The following is a 25,420-nucleotide window of genomic DNA, read 5'->3' as shown; positions in this document are numbered from 1 at the left end:
GCTCAGAGCTAGAACAGTGCCTTCACTGCACCACTTCCCAGGGTAGAGGGGGGCACAACAGGGAGCCGAGGGCTCTGTGTTCCCACTGGGTGGTCCTTACTGAAGCTTCCTCTGCCACACTGGTGCACGTGGGCTGGCCTGCGTCTGAGCTTCACTGTGAGCTCTGGCACGAGCCAGCCTGGGGCTCCTCACCTGTGAGTCTCCTCACCTGTGAGTCGGAGTGATAACAGTTAACTGCTGAAGTGGCACTTGCACCGGGTTTGCCGAGGGGTCGTGTGTTTGAATCTGGTGGTTGGGGCTGCCTTAATCTTTGTGCGTGTGGGAAAGGGCCTGCACTCCGGTTGGTGGCTTTAGAGTATTGGCATTCCTATCATGTGTTTTTCAAGTTTGATCTGTTGCCTTTTAATGCCATATTTGTGAAGTCTTAAATGCATTTGAGTCTATCTTTTGGGACTCGATCACTCACGTGCACAATAGAAAATGACAGAAGACCTTGGAGCCGTGGCCAGGGGTTGCCAGACCCTCGGTATCCATTTCCTGCACTTGGGGCTCAGAAGGATCCGGCCTGTGCCATCCTGGGGCTCAGGGTGCTCGTGGTGGGATAGGTGGTGTTAGGCTCCAGGATTCTTTCTGAAACAACTGGTGGAGTTGTTCCTGTTGGTTTGTAATTTCCCAGAGCCCATCCCCCACCATTTCAAGAGACCCATCCAGTCTTTTTTGTCATGCCTTAGGGTTTACAGTCCCATTCACATGTGTTCTAATTATAGCCTCCAAGCACAACCCTCAGTTTTCAGGTGGAGCCATGAGAGGGCTTGGGGTAAGGCCTGCCTGCTGGGGCAGGAACATGTTTTCCTGCACCCAGGTGATGTGACTAGCCTGACATGAACTTGGTTTGTTTCTACTTTTTAAAACTTTGCTGAAACGTCAGCTGGGATGCCACCCTCAGAGTGCGAATGGGACTAAGATGGGAGGATGGGTGGGCCCATCTTGGCCTGTATCATGCCAGCCCCAGACGCCTTCCCAGTGATGTTCACTCAATGCTGTGGCCGTGTTTCACCTCTGTGTGACCTGCCTGCGGTATGTCTGCCCCCCCCCCCCCCCATCAGAACGAGCCTGGCACCTGGAGCTTTCCTCTTCAGCCTGGGTTGAGGCAAGCCAGCCCAGGGCCAAGTTCAGATGCACAGGTTGGGAGCAGATTGGGAGCAGACCCTTTGAACCAAGGCTCCCGTGGTGATTTTTTCTTCTCTTGTGATATCTGTCACTTGATGAAAAGAGTTTGTTTTCCAGAACTGTCATTCTGAGATTCATTCTGTACCATACCATTAAAATTTGTAGAGTGTTTGCTTGATTTGTGTTTATTGAAACTAAATTCATTAGGATGATGTGAAAATAGCGCTCAACTGTTTACCAAATCGGATCCTTGTTTTTGATATTTTTGTACATCATCTGTTCTCACTTGAATTTCGTAGAATTTGTTGGTAAAGTGTTATGCAGATGAAAACCCATATTTTAGTGGAGTTTTTTTTTTTAATTCAAATGTGTTTATAAGGATATTATATCTCCAAGGTGCTTGATTTGCCATTTGGATCAGAATTCTGTGGATGCAAGAGTACTAGGGCTTGGCTTGGGCTTTGAGAATTGGGTGCCAGGAGACAGCTGTGGGGAGCTGGACCCTGAACCCCATGCTGAGTCAGACGCTTGTTGGAAATCCCCCTCTCCTAGCTCAGCCAGCTGTGACTACTGGCAGGTCACCCAACCCATGGGAGCCCCAGGTCCTTATTTGTGAAATGGTTATTTCTGTGTTTCTACCAAAGGTATGGGAAGAGTCCAATGGAAGCACTATATTAACTTGTTTTCCAACATTTTAACATCTCTGGAATTGTTGTGTCACCAACAAATACTTGACAGTATTTTATTTTCTTTAGTGGTTTATGAAGTGGTGCTGATCTAAGATGTCATGGTGTCTTAGGCTTGATGGGCGTGAAAGCATTGCCCAGGGTTTACAGTTTGACATTTTTTTCACAAGAAAAGGGGTGTTTTTTGTTTTGTTTTTGTTTTATTCCGTTTTGAAATGGTGTCTTCCTAAGTTGCCCCAGTTGATCTTAACTCTTGGGCTTGATCCTCCTGCCTCAGATTCCCAAGTTCTGGGACTTGGGGCATATGCTGTCATGGTTGGCTGGGCTTAACTTGGAGTTGGTGAATGAAAGACCAGTCCTGGCCAGGCTTGTATTGAATTCCGAGTGGTGTGGTAAGGAGAGGGCTGAATAGATGAGTCTGTGGAGTAGCTGGCATCTCTTCTGATGTTGTTCAGTGGTCACACAATCTAGGATTCTTGTGCTTGGAGAGACAGAGTTCCCAGCAGATTCTGAGATAAGCCCATCTTTTTTTTTTTTTTTTTTTTTTTTAGAGAGAGAATCTTAATATTTATTTTTTAGTTTTCGGGAGACACAACATCTTTGTTGGTACGTGGCGCTAAGGATCGAACCCAGGCCGCACGCATGCCAGGCGAGCACGCTACCACTTGAGCCACATCCCCAGCCCAAAGAGATAAGCCCATCTTAGGCTGGGATGGAAGGTGGGTACAAAGGAGCCAACACCCTTCGCTCCTCCCCTCCTCCTGGGGGACTTCTTGCCGGCGTGGCCATGAGCCCACCGGGCGTCAGCCAGAAGCCCCGTGGTGGTTCTGCCAGTGGAACGTGGGTGGGAATATGTGTCACTTCTGGCAGAAGTAGTTGAGAGGTCAGCATGCCTTACCCAGTTTTTCTTCTTTTGCTGGATGTGGGAAATGCGCAGGGAATGCCAGGAGTTGAAGGAGGAGGATCCTCGGCCCTGGTTCACTGGAACTGAGTTGTCCATCCATCAAGAACACCCAATTGATCTGCATGCCATAGAGCAACAATTGTTCTTTTTTTCTTTATTTTTCTAATGTGTTGAACTGATACACACGCTCAGGCTTGCAGAGAAAGTGTCTGACCCTAACTAATACATTGAGATTGGGTAGTTGATTAACTTGTCAATTCTCTGAGCCCCCGTCCCCTTCTGTCTCACTTTCTGCTTCCGTTAGAACGTGTCACCTCCACCTGTCACCAGTCCCAGCTTCATGGCTTCCACTTCTCCATCCCTTCATGTCCATGTACTCACTGAGTCCTAGAGATCCCATTCCTCCCTTCTGCGCATACTGGGGGCAGCATGAAAGTCCCGTACCTTCCGGTGATGTCCACCTAGATGCATTGGGTTCTGCCAGGTGGCCCTAGAAGTCTAACTATCAAAACCGTGACGAAGTTGAAAAGCAAGTCTTGGGTATAATGTTGTAGCGGTGACCTGGCCTGGTGTGGTAGCCATGAGGATGCTCCTCCATGACCTTCTATTTCTGGGAGTGTAATTGGTGGTCCCAACACTGGACTCCAACACCAAGTTTACATACAACCTGTGCCCCTACTCACAGCTGGCACACAGCCAGGGACCGCTGGGTGATTCCTCCTTCCTGCCATCTCAGGTACTGCAGGGCATCCTGGTCATCTCCCTCTGCCTTCCAGCCCCCTCTGGCTCTCCAAGAAGTCTTTTGTTCTGGAAGAAGTCTTTGGTTTCTGGAGGACCCCAGCTAACATGCATTGAATTTATTCAAATGAAGTGGTGCCCAGGAAATTCCCCCCACTTTGGACTGCAAGCGATTTCTTCTCCCCGTTGGGTTTGCCTCCCTCTAGAGGGAGGGAGGGTCTGTGCTAGGTGATTTCCAGGATCTGCCAGTTCAAAGACTCCGCCACAGGTTTTAGCCCTTGTCAGGGCGTCTCTAACTGCTTTTATCGCAGCATCCCTGTCATCTGGATGAAGCATCCGTAATGAAAATGGAGTGGAGGCTGCCTTGACCTTTTTGAGTGTCCATGCGCTCTATTTTAACTGGGGAGTTGCATGCATTTTCTGTACTTAATACTTTAAAAGCCTCTTGGGTAATAAGAGAGGCTTGTAAGTACAGCCTGCGCATGACCCGCACTGGGAACGCAACTTGAGATCGAGAAGCCCCACTTTAATAGGACGCAGCTTGTGACGGCAGCCATGTTAAGAAGTCACCAGGCACTTAGCAGTTTGCTTCCACATGGACCTGAGGTGGTCGTTTTGCTCTTTGGGAGCTGTTTGTGGCTGCAGGCTGCTCTGCCACTGGTGAGGCTGGCGGGAGGCATCAGAAACCCTTGGGCTGTCCTTTCCCCTGTCTCAAAGCCCTGTGGAACTGCAGATGCCGGTGTCCTGGGGGGTTTAGTCCTCTGGTGGCCCTTTTCCTGTGTAGGAGTCCCTGCTGTCCACCTGCGTTTGACACAGTCCTGAGCATGGCTGACCTCCTGGAAGCCCTGAGTGTTTTGGGGAAGCGCGTGTTGCCTGTGCTGTGTGCTGAATTGGTTCTGTGGGCCTCAGTCCAGAGAAGACCTGCTACAAATCCCTGGGAGGGAGCATTCCCCAAGCAAGGTCCACTTGTTTGTGGTTCTTTTTATTTTGTTTTCCTTTGAGCTAAAAAAACTTTTGGGGAGTGTGGGGTGCAATGGGGATTGGCTGGGAAGAGACGTGGAACAAGGTGATCTTCAGTATGCCCGTCCATGGGTTCCAACAGGGACTCGCACTTGGCCATCCTATACCCATCCATCAAGGGACAGGATATACCGTCACTCCATGTAAGTCCCTATGGTCCTGTCCATGCCGTCCCCTCTCCCACCTCCATGGTCAGCTCAGGCAAGCACTGTTTTATTTTTCTAGTATGATTAGTTTTGCCTGTTCTAGAATTCCATAGAATGTATGATATACACACATCATTCATAGTGTATATCTGTGATGTGCTTATTATGTACCATGCACACCTGTTTGCCTAGAGCCTTTTTCAATCAATGTTTTCTAGCTGTAAAAGCCCGTTTGGGGACCTATCTCGGTTGCTTGTTCCTCTGCACCTCTGAGTAATATTCTATTGAACGAATTTACTAGCCTCTTGACCTGTTCACCTATTTTTGGACATTTGGTCTGTTTTTAAGGTTTGGGTTCTGAATAAAACTGCTACTGGGGCTTGGGCTCAGCAGTAGAGTGTTTGCCTAGACACATGAGGTGCTGGGTTCGATCCTCGGCACCACATATAAGTAAATAAATAAATAAATAAACAAAACAAACCATTTATGAACATTTTTGTGGACATAGATACCTATTCCATGGCCCAGAAATCTGTTTGGTGGAAGCATGAAATCTTCTAAGACTAATCATGGAATTTAGAGCTACCTTTTTTTTTTTTTTTTAATCAGAATGTTGGCTTCCTGCAGGTATAAGTGGGTGGAGCCCCGTGCTCTCCCTTATTCCCACCACTCAAGATGGTGCAGGGTTTATACTTTTTGCTATGCTGGAGGTGGGCTGAGGACTCCCCACCCCAGAAAACACACCCATTCCCTGTTAAGCCAACTGGCATCTGCTCCTCTGTAGTCAGAGTTTTCAGAATGGGTATCAGTCCCTGGCCCACTGTGGCTCATGCCACCTTGCTTTCCAACAAAGCTTGACACCAGTAAGTCCAGAGGGAGGGTCTTGTGGCCCTTTGGTTCTTGGTGTGGTCCTGCATCTGTTTAATATCTCTGTCCACCGTTTACATTATGACTGACAGTTGGCCTTGGAGCCCCTGATGATTACATGGGAGCACTTGTATTTCTAGGTTGCCTCAGAGCGGTGAGGACAGTGGCTAAGCAGGGGTTCTGAACAGGGGCCACCTGTTCAGCCACACTGTGACCTGGGCCATCCAGGGCCCCAGGCCTTGGCTAGCTGGCCTTGCAGCCTTGAGTCGCTGCTGCCTGCTTACCCAAGTCTCTCTGGGGCCGTTATTTTCAGAGGCGTGTTTTATAGGGCTCCTAGAGTGTCCTCTTAGTGGATTCTGTTTTACTTATTTATAACCTTCCTCTTTCGAGAAAGTACTTTGAGGACTTAAAAAAAAAAAAGCTGTAAGAAGGGATGAGATTGGATGAGGACCAGAGTTGACTTTAAAAAAAGGATACAAATAAAACAACTGCAAATTTGGGACATTTGGCTATAGACAGAGATGTCTTGGGTGGGGGGCAGCTCTGAGTCTAGGGATACCCAGTATGTGTCACTGAGCTGTCATTAAGAGTAAGTATAGGGAGTGGTGTAGAGGGATGGCAGCTGCTCTATAAGCCTTGTCACAGCCCAGGACCTGGTGACATGCCAGGCCTGTAGTCCCATACCTGTGGCCAGAGGGACATTTTAGGGGAGGCCATTCTGTGAGGAGCCTTTCCAGGGATTTTTTTTTTTTTTAAACACCAGGATTGAACCCAGAGGCGCTTACCACAGAGCCACAGTCCCGGGCCTTTAAAAAAAAAAATTTTTTTTTTTGAGACGGGATCTTACCAAGTTGCTTAGGGTCTTGCTAAGTTGCTCAGGCTGGCCTCAAACTTACCATCCTCCTGCCTCAGTGTCCTGAGTTGCTGGGATTATGGGCCTGTGCCTCCATGTTCAGCTAGGAATATCTTTTGTGATAGAACTTGAAACACCTGGAGGACTTGTCAGTTGATGTGGGTCTATTCCCTTCTAAAAAAACATTTGTATCAGCCGTGTCTGTTGGGGAGCTGAGGCCCAATCCTGCTGCCCAGCACCACGTCAGAGGATTGAACTACGTATCACTAGCCCAGGAAGAGTTCAAAATTTCAAGTTTAAGGTACAGCTTCTACTGAAGGCAAATCACTTTTACACCATTGTAAAGTCAAATCATTACTCGGGGACCCTCTGTGTGTGCGTACATAGGTACGTGGATGTGCTGTGTGTCTACCTTGGGAATAACTGGAGTAAGGATAGTAAGGGTCACACGAAGGAACGTTGTCACCTGCGAGAGGTGGTGACAGTCCCGTGGGGCCGCCCAGGGAGAGGAGAGCAAGTACATCTGGCCTCACAGGGAAGGGAACAAGTGCTTAAAGAGCTATGCATGGACCCTGCACTGCCCTGTCTTTCTGGTCATCTGTGACTTTCTGCCTTTGGTGTCAGCTCGTGGGGTGTGGCCTTAGTGTTTTCTGGACCTTCCTGTCCATTTCCTGGGAGCAGGGTTTGCCATCCAAGTAGGGACTTTTGTCTGAATCCTAAGAGGAGGAGAGTCTTTTTCCCAACTCTTAATTTTCCACCCTCTGGATTTCCTTCAAGCCCCAGTGACTTTTGAGACTCATTAAGTTTCATGGCTGCCTGGCTTTACATGGAACACTGGTGCATCTCTGGCTGCATCCCTCCTCTCCTCTGCCTGGTGGCAGTTAGCCTCAGCTCCGAGAGGCTTAGTTACTTGCCCTTGGCCCCACAGCATTTGCCACCCAGCTTGACCAATTCCAACTTCAATTGAAGCAATCCCATCCAGCCCTCTCCCCAGCACCTCTGCACTACAGACTATGTGAAAGGCTCCCTGGAGTTGTGCAGGGCAAGGTCCTGGGTGCAGCTTCCCCTTCCCAGGTAGGGGGTGCCTACTTTGGCCTGGGGCTGATTGTCCAGCTCTGCCCTACACCTCCAGGTGAGGAGCCGACATGCCCGCACTTCATCAGATCTGGGTGAGATACCAAGAGATGTGAGCAGCCAGCCCCTGAGCTGTGCTTCCCTGCTCCAGATCTCAAGAGGTCTCTACTGCTTTTGCTGTTGCCCCTGCTGGCTCCAAGATGACTCAGATACTGCCGGGGGACTGCAGTTAAGAAGTATTCACATCCTGTCACTATCTCGACTTCTTTGGGCACTTGGTATACTTGCTACCTGTGCTTAACTGACTTGAAGTTGTCTGGCTCCCCCACCCCTCCCCACATATTTTTGCCAGATGCTGGGAGGCAGCATTAACCCTACCTCAGTCTCCTTAAGTTCAATAGAAGCATTGACTCATGTTTGCTGCTTACCAAAAAAAAAAGGCCCTTCATACCTCTCTATCCAAACAGCAGAGAGATAGACAATGTGTTCCCTCCAGGGTCCCCTAAACATTTGATGTTGACAGATTTGCCCTCCCTGTGCTGAGAGGAGGGCTGGAGTGTAAGCTTATCTGTCTCTCTAAGCCTTTTAGAAGAAAGATAGATCTGTACTCTGCGTTTAAATATAGCACAGTGTTTGCTACTGAGATGGCGAATAAGCAATTGAATATGTAGGTCATTGACTTATGAGAATGAGTTCCGAGTTTTCCTTGCATCTGATTAACACTGTCTTACAATCGGGCCGTTGATGCTGTGCCAAAATTGGGTTACACAGAGTTCAGCAAGCCATCTGGGAGGGAAACTGGTAGAATCAGCAGAGGACACCTTTGCCCCCGCTAAGGTGTTAGGAGTGTGACTTGGTGTTCAACCCCGTGATTACAGCCAGCGGTGGTGGCACTGACGGCCCTGAGTTGTCCTGGGGAGAGACGCCACAGTGCTATGCTTCTGAGCAAATCGGGAGGGGGAAAGGGCGATACTTAAATCGGGATAAATGCCAGCGGTGTATTTTAATACATTCTTGATTCAGAACACACTGTTTGGAATTGCATATTTAAAAGGAAACTGCCATCCCCTTTTGAAGGTATGTGACATTTAAAAGATCTGTAGCAGAAGATTGGTTTGACAGCTTCGAATTATATTTGAAAGAGTTTTTCTTTTAAAAAAAGAAAATGATTACTTCTATTTTAAATGTCATCACAAAGACATAAACATGTTTAATCAAATTATATATTTAATTTATGTAGAATGTAATTTTTATTCGTGTGGAGGAGATTCACTGGTTATTTTTTTTTCTCAAGAGCTTTGAAGCTGAGCAGTGCTGATTTGAAAGCGGTTTGAGATCTTTGAGTAAATGGCCATTTAAGGGTTTATTGAATCTGGAAAATAGTATTATTGAAAAGGTTTTTGTCCACCCGTGTGCATGTCGGTGTGCATTTGAATGGGGGATGGGGGTGTTTTCATTGCTGTTGCTGGGAGTTAGTGAGGATAAATTCCTGTCGAGGGAACTGGAAAAAGTGTAACCCTGAAGACAATAAAGACAGAAATAGGGAAGGCACTCCTGTAATTTTCTTCCTTTGGATTCTTTGAATCAGCAGGGAGTGACTGGGAGCTTCGGCAGAGAAAGCCAGCTCTCCTTAAAAGGGAGGCCCCAGAGGCTCTGTGAGGACAGACTGGGCACCGGCCCCACGGCGGACCTTTCCCCTGGTACAAAAGGCTGATGTGGAGTCCACAGGCACCAGCCAGGTCCCCAGGCTGCTGCAAGAGCAGGGGCAGAGCTATGGCAGGCAGCTCTCCTGATCCTGGTCATCTGCTGGGACGCCCCAGCTCTAGAACTTTCTTTGAACGCGCTGGTTGTTGGAAGCTGGCCAGCCCCGCGTACAACTGTGTGTGTCAGCCGGATGGTCCTGGCCTGTTCCAGCCTGCTGCCTGAGGTTTCGGTTCAGCTAGGCGGGATCAGAAGTCCAGAGTGGCCCACCTGCCCAGCACGGAGACACCCTGGGCTGGTTTTCTCTCCTCCTCCCCAGGCTGCTCTACCAGGGAAGGCGCCATCTGTCGGGTGTGGCCCTGGGTGGCTGGTAGCTGCTGGGAGAGAGCAAGCTGGGCATTTGTGCCTGTTCCCAGGAAAGAACTGAAGTAGCAGGCAGGCGTCTTGGCCCGCGTCAGCAAGAGAAGGCCAGGGTTCAGGAGTTGGGAGCTCTTCTGGGCCCCGGGAGCTAAAAGACACCTGTCCCAGCCCGGTGCCTTAGCAGTATCAACAAGGCCAGCTCCTGGTGGCCACAAGGAAGGAGGTGCCCTACTTGTCAGCACAAGCCAAACTGCACAAATAACCAAAAAACAGCACCCACTTCCTCGTTACTTCTTTAAAGTTCTTATTTTGAAGTAAACACAGATCCCTCAGCTCCTGAAGCTCCTCAGTGGAAAGAAACATTGTGTAACTGTAACAACCTGGAAATTGACATTGTTCCTACCCTCAAATACTATTTCCCTGGTGTTACAAGTATGCACTTGGGTGTATCTTTAGTTCTGCACAATATTGTCACAAGTGTAAGTTCCTGTATGCATTCACCCCAAGAGTCCCCAATTAACCTTTTGTAACTGCACCCCCTTCAGGTGACTAGGACAGTCCTAGACTGGCACATGGCTCATTATACCTGAAACTGACCCACTCGTTCAAAGTTCGGGAGTTGGATTGTCTTTCCCCTTCCCAGTGCTGAACCTGGCAACCCCTAATCTGTTTTCCAGCTCTTAATTTTTGTCATAAAAGAATGCTACACAAATGGAATCACATAGCACGTAGCCTCTGAAGATCAGCTTTGTCTAGCTTCGTTCCCTTGGAGACTCATTCAGGTTGCACGTGTCCCTGGTTTGTGTCTATGCTGATGAGGAGTATCTCACACTGAAGCTCTGGGCAGCTGGAAATCCATCATGGAGACTGAATGTTCCAGGGCCCTTGCTTGCTTGGGGTCCATGGGGTGATGCCCAGGGCAGCTTTGCATCAGGATGGGCTGTCTGGTTTAGGGACCAGCAAAGAGCATCTTTAGCTTGTTTTGTTCCTCTGAGTGCTTTTACACGTTGGCTGAAATATGTGAAGAAACCCAATTTTGGATGAATTTATAATCAAGTCCACTTTGTTCATTAGTGGTCATGCTCCACGAATATTTGTGGAGGCACGTGTGCTAAGCCATCAGAGGCTGTGTCACCATGGCTCTTCAGGCAGAAGCCCTCTCCCCTGCGTGGCTGTGGCTGCTGGAGTAAGAGTGGATCTCCAGAATCTCCTTCACAGCTCTGCGTCAGCCGCCTGTGTTCCTCCAGAAGGCTCCCCTGCACTGTGCTTTGGAAGTACATGTGTATTTACATGTTCGTCCAGTGAGTGAGGACAGCATCTCTGAATTATGGCCCTCATGAACATCCGAGCTAAAGGGTGTCTGTCCTTGAAATGTAACTGAGTAATGGCTGTGTGTGCAGGCTGGGTCAGGCTCGCTCGCTCCCAGGGTGAGTTCCTGTGTGCTCCAATCAGCGGACGGTGTTCACAGTGTTCCCAGGTTCCCTCTGCTGGAGGGGCTCTGCAGGTTTTGGTTTTTGTTGTTTGCTAGTTGCTGTTTGGCTAAAGGGAGACTGCTAAGCCAGCCCTGCTTCTGGGCATTGTGCCCTTTTGGGGGATGTTAGGTGACAGAACAGGAAAGCCCATTTGGTGCCTGAGATGGGCTCACTTGGCGAGGTGGGTAATGGGACAGTTGGGCATTTGACAGCAGCATCTGTATCTAGGACCCTCACGTGGAGGAGGTCAGCCTGCTCTGGTTGCCATCTGCAGTTGGTCCACTGAAGTGTTGCCGACAGACAGGGTGTTGGTGGGGAACGGAAAAGACTGAGTCAAGGGGGATTGCCCTTGCCGTGCCTGGCTGGTGACCTGGACCCCATTCCCAGGTCTCATAGCACTCCTCTGGCACTGTGACTCGTTTTGTTGCTTCCAGAGGAAATAACATTCAGTTAGGTCCTTGGGTGTCATTGGAGTCGATATTACAGACTTTGTATGCTGGCCTCTGGTATACCTGGTTTGGGAATGGACTCTTAATAAGGACAGTCTCTGAGGCTGCTGCCTTCGAGGACAGCGATGGTCTTCATTTTCAATTCAAGCTTTAATTTACTTTGAAATAAAATAGGGTGAATTTCTTTCAGCCTTTCTTTCCGGGGCTCTGGATTCTTCAGTCCATGTAGCCATGTTAGGAAAGCTTCTGTTAAACGAGAGGGCTAATGTTTTGGGGCTGCACCCCGGCTGGGAGCCTGCAGGGGCAACCTGGGCAGTGTCTCGCCTTCAGCGTTGTCCTGCTTCCTGACCTAGTAGCCCACAGCCTTTTCCAGATTGAAGGAAATCATGCTCTTTGTAAAACGTGGAGAAATATAGGAGAGTATGGGTGGGGGGAACTAAATTAAATTATTTTTATGTTATATATTTGAAAAATTCTCTTCAATCTTAGCATGGAGAAACAACACTTTGGGTATATTTTCTGCCTCTTATGCATATATGTATATATTAGAAAGTGAAATTCACTGAAGAATATTTCTAAATATAAGATTTGAATATGTTTTGTATTTCGTTTTCCATTTGACCTATAGTTATTTTTTCCCGTGTCTGTAAATTTTTTAATCGCATGATTTCAAGATCAAAATGTATGATGTAGAACATGGTATCCTGAGTAGCACTAGTTTATCAGAGGAGGATTATCTCCTCCCCTGTTGTTGGGGGTCAGTGGAGCAGGGGCTAAACTTTCCAGAGACGTTGCCCACTGCGAGATGTCCTCCAGTGCCCTTCCCACTAGCATGAGGGGTCTGCCTTGTAGACTGTCTCCAGAGCCTGAAGATCAGGAAGTGTCCCACTATTGGATGGTCCCCTCTTGGGTCAAGCTTGTTGGCACAGAGGTTCCATCTCGCCTTGTGCTGGTTAGTGTGTTGAAGACCCCTCCCTCTGCTGACTGTTGCTCCTTGCCCCCACCCCACCTCCCTGAGACTGGTGTCCTGGGGGCCTGGTGGCAGGAACTCGGAAACACCTCCTGTCAGGACGTACCAGTTCGTTAGTAGTCACCGACTTCTCGTAGACTCCTGGGCTCATCTCTGCCCTCCGTTTCTTCTGAGATAGTTCCCAGCCGTGTCACAGGTGTGGGCGCCTCACCTGGTGGCTGTCTGGTTGGGTTACTGTTTGGAGATGTAAAAGGCCAGAGACGATGCCCCTTTGGGTCTCTGTGGGATGGGGGTGGACCCCCAGCCTGGTAAGTTTGGTAGAAGCTTTCTTGTGCTGGGCCAGTTGATGGAGGCCCGTCCCTCTGGTAGGCAGGCACCCCTCGCCACTCTGGTCTGCTGAGGTGCCACTGTGAATAGGCCCGTGGCACCCCCACTTACGGGCCGACCTGGGGCCTGGCCAGGCCTCTGGGAGCCGCCGTCAGCACACGCAGCCGCAGCAGCTGCTCTTGCTTTCCCGCCAGCTGGGCAGTTGGGGTGTGGGAACACAGCTTGAGTTCACGGAGTGACGTCATTGTGTGGGCTGCTGCTCATGGATCTATCCTTTTTTTCCCCCTTTCAAAACTTGGCCAGCGCCAGCCCTGATCGGCAGCACCCATTTATCAATTTGCGCTCCGTGTTCCTCTCTGGTGCTGCCAAGCCCTCCCATCTGCTGTTCCCACGCCCTCATTTGTTTCTCCCTCCTGGAGCCTCGGCATAGGGCGCTCCAGCGGGTTGAGGCCCAGCTACGGCCACCAGGCAGCTTCTCCCCTCACCTGGCCTTGGCCTGCCTGGCAGCCCTGGGCTCTGTGGCGTCCACAAGTCAACAGCCGAAAGACCGAGCAGAGCAGGGTTAATTGGCTGCATCTGAGACAACACCCAGGCGCTATCCTATTTTATTTTCCTTAAGAACATGGCAGAGTCCCAAGTCGCGCCTTCTAGCGTTCCATGGCTGTCCTCGTGCTCAAGACCAGAGCTCTCAAATTCTGGCTGTTGGGCCTTTCCAGTCTTCACCTAAAACCAGCTGAGTGCGTTTAATCTCTAGGTTTCCATAAGCACTTCTCAAAGAGCTTGTGTAGGTAAAGTTTCTGCCTGGAGGACATTTTCCTTCTGGAATTCTAATCGGTGGGACGTGGGGCATGGTAAGTGTCGACTTGACCAAGGTGGATGGCTGTAGAGGGTTGTGGACAGAATTGGCTTTCAGGACCCCCGCCCCCAAGAAAGGATAATTGTTTCAAAGTTCATCCACATGGCTTATTTACCATGAGGCGACAGTGAAATCAAGTTATAGGAGTGGCCGTGGTCAGTCTATGGTGCCATGTGGCAGACAGTTTGCCCTGCACTGGACAGGGTCAGTTTCTTGGTTCTCCCCGTGCGCCAACCAAACCGGAATGCCACCCTGCCTCGCATGCAGTGTTCTTCCCCGAGCCCCTTCCAAGGCTCTTGTGGTAACTTTGTACTGCCTAAGGGATGACTTTTTGAACTCCTGTCTGGTTTAAATAGTAAAAGATGCCTGGGCCCTTGGATCTGTGAGGGTCTCAGGGAAGCCATGAGCAGGTCAAATGGGCCACCTCCTTCTGTCCACATTGCCTCTTAAAGACCTTCCTCCTGATAACTGCCCAAGCTGAGCTGTGCTCTGCTCACTGGCCAGTGTGACTCAGCCTCGGGGACCGTAGATGGGTATTGGAAAGCCTCAGCAACTCGGTCTGGACAAAGAATCCAAGTAGGTTTCAGGAAAGCCCCGCATGCTGAGAAGAGCCAGCCTACCCAAGCCTTTGTTGGGAGAAGTAGCTCCAGAAATCCCCTGTGCCGAGTAGGTGCAGGTAGGTGGGCACTCTGAACAGTGCTCATGCCAGGTGGGCCGAGCCGCCTGCATGCCCTCTCCACTGTCTATGGCTGGGTGGTGAGTGGCTGCCCTCCAGTGCCGTGCAGAGCCCAGAAGCCATTCTGCAGGATGGCCTAAGTTCCTGGACAGGACCTGCCCTTGTGGAATGAGCAAGCAGAGCCTTTCAGTCCCTTTTCAAGATCTGCTTAGGCTCCTCACGAGCTCTTGCAGGTTTCCCAAGGTGCTAATTTCACTGAGTTTCAGAAAAGAATATTTATTCTCTCTCCACCTAGAATGCAGTTTTTCTTATACCTGACTTTGTTAAAGAACAAGTTAGAAACCCAGCAGCTCTGCTGGCTCCAACTCCTTCCCTGGTGCTCCTTCCTCTCCCAGGATGCCTGTGCCCGTCAGCGCCTCTGCCCTGCCTGGGTGTGTGGGGGGGGAGCACATCAGGCCAAAGGATGTTTAGTAGATCCCCCAGGTGGGTGGCATAAGCCAAAGGCAGAACCTCTCTGCCAGAAGCAGCCCAGTTAACCTAGATGTGGTGGCTCAGCCCAGTTAACCTAGATGTGGTGGCTATGCTGACTGGCATTCAGATGCCCTGCTCCTGGGGCTCCTACAGCTGCTGCATGGGGAACAGAGGTGATCTTAATCAGCTAAGTCATTTCTGCATCTGGTTGTATCCTCCTGGAAGTTCTTAGAGAAATCCTGCCAAGAAAATTTCCCCTGGCAAGTCCTCGGGGTACACCTCCACGCTGCACTGTCAGCAAGTATCTGCCGAAACAAGTATTTTTGAATTTTTAGCTTTTCTGTAGCTGCAGTCTTTTAAAGTACTTCTTTCGACCTTCAAGTAACAATGGGCACTTGCTTTAAAGATTCTGACAGTCTTCCAAGTCTTTTCATGTTCCTAACCCACTAAATAAGCCGTCACTGTTCACTTGGCAGTCCACAGGCTTCCCCGAATCCCCCAGTTTGAAGTTCTGTGGCATGCCACCTCTCTGGAAGCCTTCTCCAGGTACAGCTGTGCTTCCTGTGTAATTATCTTCACTGTGGAGATCTCAAGTAAGAGCCTGTGCCCAACACCAAGATTAGGTAGATGTTACCATGTTATTTTGTTTGTCCTCAGACCTTTGTTTAAAATCAAGAAGTAATTTACAAAATCACTAAATCTTCCCCCAATTTCTTTTCCTCCTTTCCAAAAGGGACAACTTCCTTACATTTTTGACAACTGATTTCATGTTTGTGCATCAGTGAACATTTTTGTCTCTTGTGCAAAACTCTGGAAAAAGAAAGAGTCCCTCGCCAATTAGGACAAGTAGTACTTAGCAGGGAATATAAATTCTGTTACACAATTAACTAAATCTTTGATTTCCTCTTGTGTTCCAGAGATGAATAAAATGTGATCAAGGTGTTTTAACATTTAGAGACTTGGAGATGGGCAGGGTATATAGCAGCCTGGAAGGGAAGCAGTAACAGAAGATACCTTTGAGAAGCGCTTGGGAGTGTGGAGAGAAGTTCTCTAGAGAAGCTCCCCCACCTGGTTCCTTGGGCATGGGGGTGCACACCTGTAATCCTGGTCACTCTGGAGGCTGAGGTGGGAGGATAGCAAGTTCGAAACCAGCCCAGGCAACTTAGCAAGACCAAAAAAATAAAAAGGGAATGTAGCTCAGTGATAGAGCTTGCCTAGCATGCACAAGGCCCTGGCTTTAATTTCCAGTATCAGTTGTTTTTGTTTTTAACGGGAGATGGCTCCTTGGCTCTTGGTGATTGTGTCATTATAGGTTTGGGGACTACTGAAAGTCTGTGCTAGTCCCTCCCTTCTTCTCATGTTAAAAGGCTGGGATGTCTGCTTTGTCCCTACTTTCTTTAAATTGTAGACTTGGGGGTTATAATGCCATGTGCAGTGCCTAGGACCATGAGGTCTTTCTTAATCTTGGGTGATAACTTTGGGGATAGAGGTCACTCTTTGCCCAAGTACCACTAACCCTCCATGTCTACAAAGTCAGCATTTGTGGATTTAACCCATCTCAGATTGAAAATGGTTGTTGGGGGGGAGCCTCCCAATATAAAACGCAGCACAATAATAAAAAATTGTACAGCTTTTAAGAAGTACAGGGTAACCGCTATTCATGTGGCATGGATTGACAGAGATGGAGTAAAGTAGGTGGGAGGACTTGGGGTTTATGCAGGGCTTCGAGCCTCCGAGGGATGGTTCCTTGGAGGCCTTCCTGCCCTGGGCTTTCTTGTGGAGTGGAGCTGGCGGTCTCACTCCAAAGCCCCACTCCTAAAGTGAAGTAGTGAGGTGAACACGGGATCCTGGTTTTCTTTTGAAGTGGGTGGAGGACCTGGGAGGTCCTGTGGTCCTTCTTTGTGACTTCCTGTATGGTTTTTTTTTTTTTTTTTTTTAAACAGGATTGGGTCCTAGGGCTCAGCCTCTGTTTTACATGAGAACTATTAGGAATCCATAGCTTCCTGAGATGTGAATGATTGGAAAGTTGGAGTGTAGCTAGAGCTGGTCATGGTGATATATGGCATTTTGTGTGTCTTGGTTGTAAGGAAGTTGGGGTGGGGCATGGCTAGGACTGGCTGTGACAGTCCTGTCCTTTCTCCTGAGGCTGGAGAAGGGTCACCTTGCTGTGTGGACCCTCCTGTTGAATAGCAATACCCATGTTGAAAAGTTCTTTCTTCATTGCAAAGCCATAGAACAGCCCCCTGGCCATGCCGCTGCCCGGACCTTTGCCTTTTCTGTCAACCCCAGGAGGTGCTCTCTCCTCCTGCAGCTCTGTGTGTGTAGGAAGTGGTTCAGATGACATGAATGGTACCATCTATTTCCTCTCTCCTCCAGTACAGTGAAATAAATGTGAGTGCTGTTTAATGCGTCACCTCACTTCATACTGCATTTGCTAAGAAAGTGCGATTTTATTGAACATTAGGATTGAATTCTTAACTGAGTAATCAATTCCAGTAGTAAGTTAAAATGACCTTCTATTAATGGACAACTGCAACCGTTCATCAGACTTACAGTAGATTAACGGTTGTCAGCATTTATGCTAATAGCACTGAGAAACCATGGGCTTATGAATTGTGCTCCATAATTCTGCATTTCTCAAAACAGTTGGTAATACTTTTTGCTTGAAGGTATTGATTGTTTGGTCCCTTTGCTTGCCAATTGGAGATGTAAAGAAAGCTAAATGACATTTTCCTGGCGATGACACAACCTGGACTTCTGGTCTTGCCCTCCTGGCTTCATGTCACGGTAGATGGAAAGAGTCCATTTTTTCTGGGGCTCTACTGGTTGATTTGATCTGGTGTGTGACTGCAGCAAGACAAATAGTATTTTTAATGAAACCATTTAATAACCTCGGTAGCGTAGAGTCGAAAGCATTGGAAGATGCAATTAAAGGCTGGCTAAGATGTAAACAACACCCCTGCTTCAGCCTCACTGATTTGATTCATTTTGCTTTCAGGGTTTCACCACCTTAAATGGTTTTGAGCCAATGAAGCTGTATCCCCTTAAGAAGACGGACAGCCCGTCGCGTGAACTGTAGAATTTGCAGACAGATTTATATTGGTGAGTTATTGTAAAACATCTCCAGGTAAAAGTTCAGTTTTCTAAAACCCCCTTTGGAACGTGTTTTCAATTAGTTGATGACTATGGATCGCGGCAGCCTCTGGATGTATCACCGGGATGTCTAATAGCAGGATCATATTGATTGTCTTTCAATTAATTGCATCTGGTATTTTCATTTATCAAAAGCAAAATACATGTAATTAACTCTGAAGCAGTACAGTTCAGCGTAAAGTGATTGCTGCTGCTGCTGCTATAGAGATAAGTCAACGGAAATTATACTACAAGGGAACTCAAGTCAGGGTGGAAACAGTGGTAGGACTTCTTGATGTATTAATTAAAAAGAGTAAAAATGAATTAGGGAGATGGTTTCTTGCCACCCCAGCCCCTTGTAAAACAGTTAAATGGACATTTTATAAAGAAAGCAGCTTGCTGGTGAGGGCAACTCTCGAATCAGCTTAGATGTTCAGACTTGCTAAACCTCTGGGCTGTCTTAACACAGGATGTTTTTTTCTGGGGGAGTTGATTGGGAATTTGGGTATAGGCAAGAGAGAGCATTCAATTCTGCCCACACTCTTTTGGAGTGTGGTAGAGAGAATATTGATTGATAACAGATCAGACTGCACCTGCTGCAAGGTTTGGGGTTTGGAGTTTAGTTTTAACATGCCTTTAACCATTCACACAAGATGTGGGTCTTACTCAAGATCTCCAAGTGGCAACATCTTTGGGATTGATTTTTTTTCCCCCTTCTCCTACCTTTTTAAAAAGCCCTCTTCTATCCTTGAATGAACAGTGTCATTCAAAAGCAAGAAAAGTCTAAGCCAGTTTACTTGGTGTCCAACAGGAGAACGCTGGAGCTGGCCAGGAGGAGGGTCTGGCCTCCTGAGTTGGTGGAGGCCATTAGCAACTTGAAGTCCCGTGTGGTGGGATGAGCCGCTGGGGGGCTGAGCTGTCAGGTTGAGCACAGCAGACAGTGGGTCGGGACTGGGAAGGTCTTGCCAGCTGTCTTCCTCGTTTTCAAGTGGTAGAGACGGGTGGAGGGCAAGGCCACTGCCCCCAGCCTACGCCTACAGATGGGCCAGCAGGATGATGACCTTGAGCAGGGAGCCTGGCCTCCTCTGGTCATGTGATAGAACCTTTCTTTGTCAGTTGAGTAGGTGGGCCAAGATGGTCTCCAGGATTTAATTTGACCTGGAGACTCGGAGACCTTCCCCAGGAATGCTTAGACGAGGTTTGCAGGGCAAAAGCCATCACGGCAGAGGTGGCCCTCATGTTCAGGTACTTTCCAGAGGGAGCCCTTAGGCAGCTTAGAACAGCGAAGGGTCACTGGGGCCTCTCCAGGGGAACACGAGGACATTGTGGTGTCGCCATCCAGTTTGCCATTCAAGGCCAACGTGTGCCTTTTCCTCTGGCTCCCGTTATCCCTCGTAGCACCTTCCCGGCATTCCCAGGCAGAGGCACAGTCCTCTGGGTTGGCATGCCTGAATTCCTGTGCCCAGTGCTGGGACTGGAGGTGTCACGGGCAGGTCTGCTGAGGGGACCAGGCCGTGGGCCAGCACCGGCAGTGCCTGACTCCTGCCTGCGCTCACCCGGGTGTGCCCCCCTGGAGAGCCAGCACTGCCGAGGAAAGTCCTGGGTGTTCATGGGTACTCGGGCTGGGGCTGTGAACTCATTTCGCCTAAAGGATGCAGAAAAGGACAAAATGTACTTTTAAAATACATGTGTGAATGATGGCATCCTCATTTGACTCAAGTTGGAGCCACTTCACGACCCTGCTTAGCACTGGTCCCCATCTCGGAGGAAAAGAATTATTCTACCAATGCATCCAGTATCAGAATGAGGTCCCAACATTTGTTAGCAGATGCTTCTTGAGCCCCGAGTGTGCCTCGACACAGCCTGTACAGTGCTTACAAGCACACCTGGGTTTCTGGCATACTTCTGAATAAGCTTTTTGTTGTTGCTACCCCCCCCCCCACCCCCCTGTTGGGGATGGAATCCACGGCCTTGCCCAAGCTGGGCAAGCACTCTCTGCTGAGCTACACCCCAGCCCTTTTTGTTTTGAGACTGCATCTTCCTAAGTTGCCCAGGCTGACTTGAACTTGCTGATCCTCCTGCCTCAGCCTCCCAACTTGCTGGGATTCCAGGGATGCCTGACCTGACTAAGAGTTTTGGATGGCCCTTTGGACAAGCAGTCATGGAGCTGGCCCTCATTGGAGCTTGGCCACTGTGCTGAGATGGTACCTTGTGATCTCCAAAGTCTGCACACAGGTTGCCTTGCTGCCCCCATGCCAGGGCTGACCTTCTCCCCTGACTACACTTGCAAACCCCTCAGAATGATGTTCTCACGTCTCCAGGAAGCCTGAGTGTGCTCTACAGCATGGTGTCATGCCCAGTAGGATGTACCCCACTCTGTGGGCAGCCACTCCCTCCACCTACCTGTAGTCGAAGTACAGTAACACCTCGGCTACTAAATTGTCTCCTAAAGGACCGCATGACAATTTCAACTCCTTTGTTGAGATCCCTGATGGAGACCCAGAAGGAGGCCAATGAAAACATCCACAACTCCATCAAAGTCATGAATTCAGAATGGCAAACATGCGAGGCACTAGAACCATTTTTATGTCATTTTTGTCATTCTTGGTGGTTTTGAGCATGTCCTAATTTAATAGCATTAGATTTCTGTTGCACCAGGCTTCATATTTTGGTTTGTGGCCTTTTATGAAAACTTTCATTAAACAGGTCAGCTTTCTTGTCCCAAGGAAGGCTCATCTTGTGATTTATAATGAAGGGCAGCGTGCTGAATTCAGACCTGTCACATTTTGTCCTCTTTAACTGCTGTTCTCTCTGCAGTCGGTTGTGCAGTGAAGACCCAGTGTGCCCTGTATCTTGCTGGCTACTCGGGAACGGGAGTTAACTTTCTCATCACTTCGCCTGTGTTGTGGTTTCTATTATGCTGTTGTCATTAAGCTGTGCTCTGTGCAGCCATCTAGTTATCTTGTAATTTTAACTCGAGTGTCAGAGAAAAAGAAGCCCCTTTGGCTGAACGTCTGTGAGTGAGTGAAGGCAAGTCACAGCCCTTTGCCTTTATGTCAAGTGATGGTGGGCTGATGCTGGCTGTGGTTTCGCAAACGCACAACGTGACGGTGCGTCTGGCGGCCTGTGCACACTGAGGGCTCTGAGAGATTGCAATAATAACGTGGAAGCTTGACCTGCCTAACAAGGACCCTGGAGGTGGCAATCTGAGGGTCACTTGGTGTGTGGTGGTGGGAGACCTTGCCCTTCCTTGTCAGGGACCCAGGCTGTACTGACCGTCTGAAGCGGGAGCTCTGCAGTGCCAGCCAAGGTCTTCTCCCTAGTCAGGATCTCTGACCCGTTTCTGGCAGAACAGACATGATAAAATGGAAGGCAAAGTACAACACTCTTATTCCAGACACAGTACCTAAACCTCAGGACCTGGTGGCGTGGACTGTGGAGCCGTGTGGTGTCTGGCCATGGGCACTGTGGTCCCAGTGTTGCAGCCTCCCAGGGCCTTCTGGGTGCTCAATGTCAGCCAGTATGTCCACCTGGGGGCGAGTGATCCAATGTTTAGGCCAGAGGCACAACTGCCTATGTTGGAAATCACAGGTCAGAGGATGGTCCTGGGGCCTTTCACCTCTGGGAGACTGTCAAGATGAGAAGCAGTCAGCAGGCTGAGGCAGAGCCTGCAGCCATGCTGCAGAGCCCTGGCCACCCTGGCCTGCCCTCTCTGAGGAGCAAAGGGTCCCTTTGAAATTCTGGGTCTTGTTTGGATGGATTTTACTCCTGGGCCTGTAGTAAAGGATGTGGGTTGTGCCTCAGAATCTGAGCACTCCATTGCCATTCTCAGCCCCCGAGCATACATGGAAGGTGTGGCCGCAGCCTGCATTCCTCCTGAGACTCTGAGTCCTAGCATTGCTTCCTGAGTACACTAGAGCCACCGTAGTCCAATCTCCCGTTATTCTCCAGGTCTGGTGGATCAGCCCTGGCTGCTCCCGGTGGGCTTGATCTTCTGCTCTGTTTATAGAGGACACCCACCCACCCCGGCTGCTGGTTCCAACCAAAGTCAGGAGGAGCAGAGTGAAACGGAAGGTCTCAATTTTCATTGTCACCCTTGCAGCAGAAGCCTACCTGTGCTTTCTGAGGTTCCCTGCTAGGGTGAGTGTCCCACTGCAGGGCCCTCCTTGCGACAGGTGGCTCTGAGCAGTGCTTCAGAAAGGGTGGCAAGCCCGCTGGCCTCTGGCTCCTTGGGGGACTTCGTGCACATCACTGTCAAGCACCCGATTTGGATGCCATGCTGGAAAGTGTGGGTGTGTGGCCCACCCTCCCAGGTCTTTGGCACCTGGGCTAAGATCCCCATTTCCTGTGTGAGGAGCTAGGTGCTCAGATCCTCCTCTCAGTACCTGGGACCTTTCTGTACACCTAGGATTCAGGTATTGCTGGTGTACCCCCAAACCTAGGTTTCTCCTGCTCCCCTGCCTGGTGGGAGCCTACAGAAACACTGAGGTGGTGTGACTTGCTGTGTCAACAATATCAAGGACCCTCGGTGACCAACTTCCCTGGTCTAGATGTGCTTGGAAGTCTTTCTCGAGTGTCTGGCATTGGTCTCCACCCCAAGCTTGGAGAATAGTGTTGGTCATGCAAAGTGGGGATGACTGTAGACTGCTTCTGCCCCAGCGCTGGTCTTCCCACTGCACCCAGGAACCACGACCCCATCCTGTGGGACAACCAGAGGCCAACGTCAGTGACCAAGCACGGGCCTTGGGCCTCTGAGGCTCGGAGTGAGCCTGCTGGAGCAGGGGAGAGTGGGAATAGATGGGTGCAACAGGGTGAGGGTCCTACTGTGTTGAAAGAGAGTTTTGTGTTTAGGGTGAAATTGAAGTTTGAGGAGGTTTAGGGTGCACATGTTGGTGTGTAAATGAGGAGGCAGGGAAATGAGCTTTCTTGTTAAAAATGTTGGATCTGGAGTCAAGTTCCTGGGTGTGATGATTAATGGCAGAGGAAAGGGATTTGTCTTTCCGCAGGCATTTTTGTGTAGTGGTTGTGTGTTACCATTCCTGGTTTTATGACTGCTCATAGAGTGTGGAAGACCAGTAGCGTCTTTTCTTTTAAGCATGGCCTTGTTTTTAGGCAGTCGTACTTGGTTTTTCGTGTATGTGTGTGTGTGTGTGTGGGCGGGGGGGGGGGCGTCCATCACCTCACTGAAATTCCAGGGATTTGCCCAGGTTCAGGTGTAAAGGGCGTAACTGTGAGCTTGCAGCAACTCACGAGTAATCCAGACAGTGCTAGAAAGGGGATTTGGCCTCAACCAGCCCACATGATAGGAAAGTACCCAGGTACTTTCAGAATTCGTCACAGTGACATTTCTACTCCTAATTTCAGTATTGCTTGAAGAGCAAAAACCTGAATGTATTTTCTCAACTAACGTTCTAGGAAAGGGCCCTCGTAGAAAGTGGGTCCCCAGCCTGGTGTTTTTATCTGGTGCAGAAAGATGGGTGCTGCTGCCTGTGTTTCCTCCTTCTCTGGCATCTACCTGACACCAATAGAACAGGTTTGCTTTATTTATTGATTGATTTCATTTATTTTTGGCAAACTTGGCAACTCCCACCTGGCCCCAAGCTGTTACAAATAAAGTCTTGGTTAACTGAACGCTTTTGCAATTCATTCTTTCCATGTAGCAATTAAGATAATTCCCCAGACTCATACCAGTTAAGGATAAATAGCAGGTTTTAAAAGAAAATGCTGCCTAATTCACTGGTTTCTGTGTGTGGGAACATGGGTGATCCATGAGAACCTCTTCTTCAAGCGGACTCCCATGTAAGGAGTAAAGTGGGATGTTCTTCTGTATTTATCCTGAGAAACGGCCCAAACAGTGACATTTATACATATTTCATAATGTGGTTTCTTTAGGCACGCGGCGCAAACAAATCAATTTCTCAGCGGTACACTATTTAAAAGAAACAGAAACAACCTGTGGGGTAAGTTGCAGAGGCTGTTAAAATTAATTATATATGGCAAAAAGATAGAACATTAGGGAAAAAAATGTTAATGTGTAAGGATAAAAAAACATAACCCGTGAACAAATAGCAGTTCAGCGCATCCGACTACAGTGCTGAATTTCCATTTCTCTATCCATGTACTCGGTAACTGGCTCCCACGCAGGACCCTCCCCTTCGTCCATTCTTGGGCTGGTGAATCGGGTGTCCCTGTGGACTTCCAGCTGGATTGCTTGGAGAGGGCCTGGGCTTCTCAGAACTGCGTTTTGCTGTCTTTCGACATAGTTTTGTAGAAAACGAGGCTGGTGGTGAGGCATCTATCTGGTCCTGTCACTGGTAACGACACCTGTTCTACCTGTGGTTGCCTTCCCTCTTCCATTCAGCCATAGGGCCTTTAACTCGATGGAAACCATCCTGCATGGGGCAGACCCTGTAGCTCCTTGAGAATTGAGCTGGAGCTGGCAGCCCGCCCGCTGATGGCTCCCTCTGGGGCCTGGGGAGGCAGGTCTATAGGACTGGGCCTTAGACAGGGTCCCAGAGCTGGGGACGGGTGCCTCTCTCCCAGGGAGAGGCTGTGGCCAAGGGCTCACTCACAGTGATGGTGTCCTGCCCCGTGCTGACCGAAAGTGGTTCATTTCCACAACATGGGCCTCCCAGAATACAGGACTAGATGGGCCTCCCAGAATACAGGACTAGATGGGCCTCCCAGAATACAGGACTAGATGGGCCTCCCAGAATACAGGACTAGATGGGCCTCCCAGAATACAGGACTAGATGGGCCTCCCAGAATACAGGACTAGATGGGCCTCCCAGAATACAGGACTAGATGGGCCTCCCAGAATACAGGACTAGATGGGCCTCCCAGAATACAGGACTAGATGGGCCTCCCAGAATACAGGACTAGATGGGCCTCCCAGAATACAGGACTAGATGGGCCTCCCAGAATACAGGACTAGATGGGCCTCCCAGAATACAGGACTAGATGGGCGGAGAAGAGACGGGGTCTCTGTCCTAGGAGACCTCGACTCCAGTGCTCCTGGACACTTGGCTTCCTCTCTGTCTCTGGCTGCACCAGGAACCCTGGGATTGGCCTCTCCGTGCATCCTTCGATCTCTGCCTGGGCGCCCCCACCCACCTCACTTGCTCAGGCCCTTGCTCATGTGCCCTGAGTGCAGGAAAGTGGCCTCATGTCCCATGAGAGCCCATAGCTGGATTTTGTTGTGTTTGACTGGGTTCTCCTGAGCTTCAGGTAAGATTAATGGATTAGGGGGTAGAGTTCTGGTAACGTAGAACCTTCTAGAGTGATTTTTGCAAGCCCTCCAAGGCAGACCTGTGCCCGTTGCACTTATGATCTCCATAATTTTCTGTTGGGGGAGCTTAACAGTGCAGGTGCCCCCAAGTATTTTTTGAAGGAGTAAATCTGGGCTTCAGTGCTGCCGGTGGGGGGGTGGAGTGGGCTGGGTGCAGGCAGGAGCCCATCCCAGCATCTGTCGGGAGGGCTGCCTTGCTCTGTGGTAGCCTGGAGTGTTTTCCACAGACAGAAGGCAAACCAGCACGTGGTACTACCTGT

The 25,420-nt window shown here is 49.4% G+C and overlaps 1 protein-coding gene across 15 annotated transcripts in view; it reads left to right on the top strand.

The window, feature by feature from the left end:
- CTBP2 (C-terminal binding protein 2) overlaps window positions 1–25,420 on the top strand; it is a 133,266-nt gene that overhangs the window by 25,272 nt on the left and 82,574 nt on the right. For 9 of the 15 annotated variants that reach the window (XM_081267422.1, XM_081267413.1, XM_081267423.1 and 6 more), the window contains one exon: window positions 17,739–17,842. The exons of 2 other annotated variants lie outside the window; for them this stretch is intronic. The gene's annotated coding sequence lies outside the window, so the exon portion shown is untranslated. Of the gene's footprint in view, window positions 1–8,398; window positions 8,536–16,968; window positions 17,132–17,738; window positions 17,843–25,420 lie in introns of those variants that run through there. 4 more of the 15 variants (XM_081267415.1, XM_081267424.1, XM_081267418.1 and 1 more) reach the window with 2 other exon arrangements.

The sequence above is a fragment of the Spermophilus citellus genome (assembly GCF_964194105.1).
Source record: "Spermophilus citellus genome assembly, chromosome: 15".
Classification (NCBI taxonomy): domain Eukaryota; kingdom Metazoa; phylum Chordata; class Mammalia; order Rodentia; family Sciuridae; genus Spermophilus; species Spermophilus citellus.
This window is presented reverse-complemented; position numbering and strand designations above follow the sequence as displayed.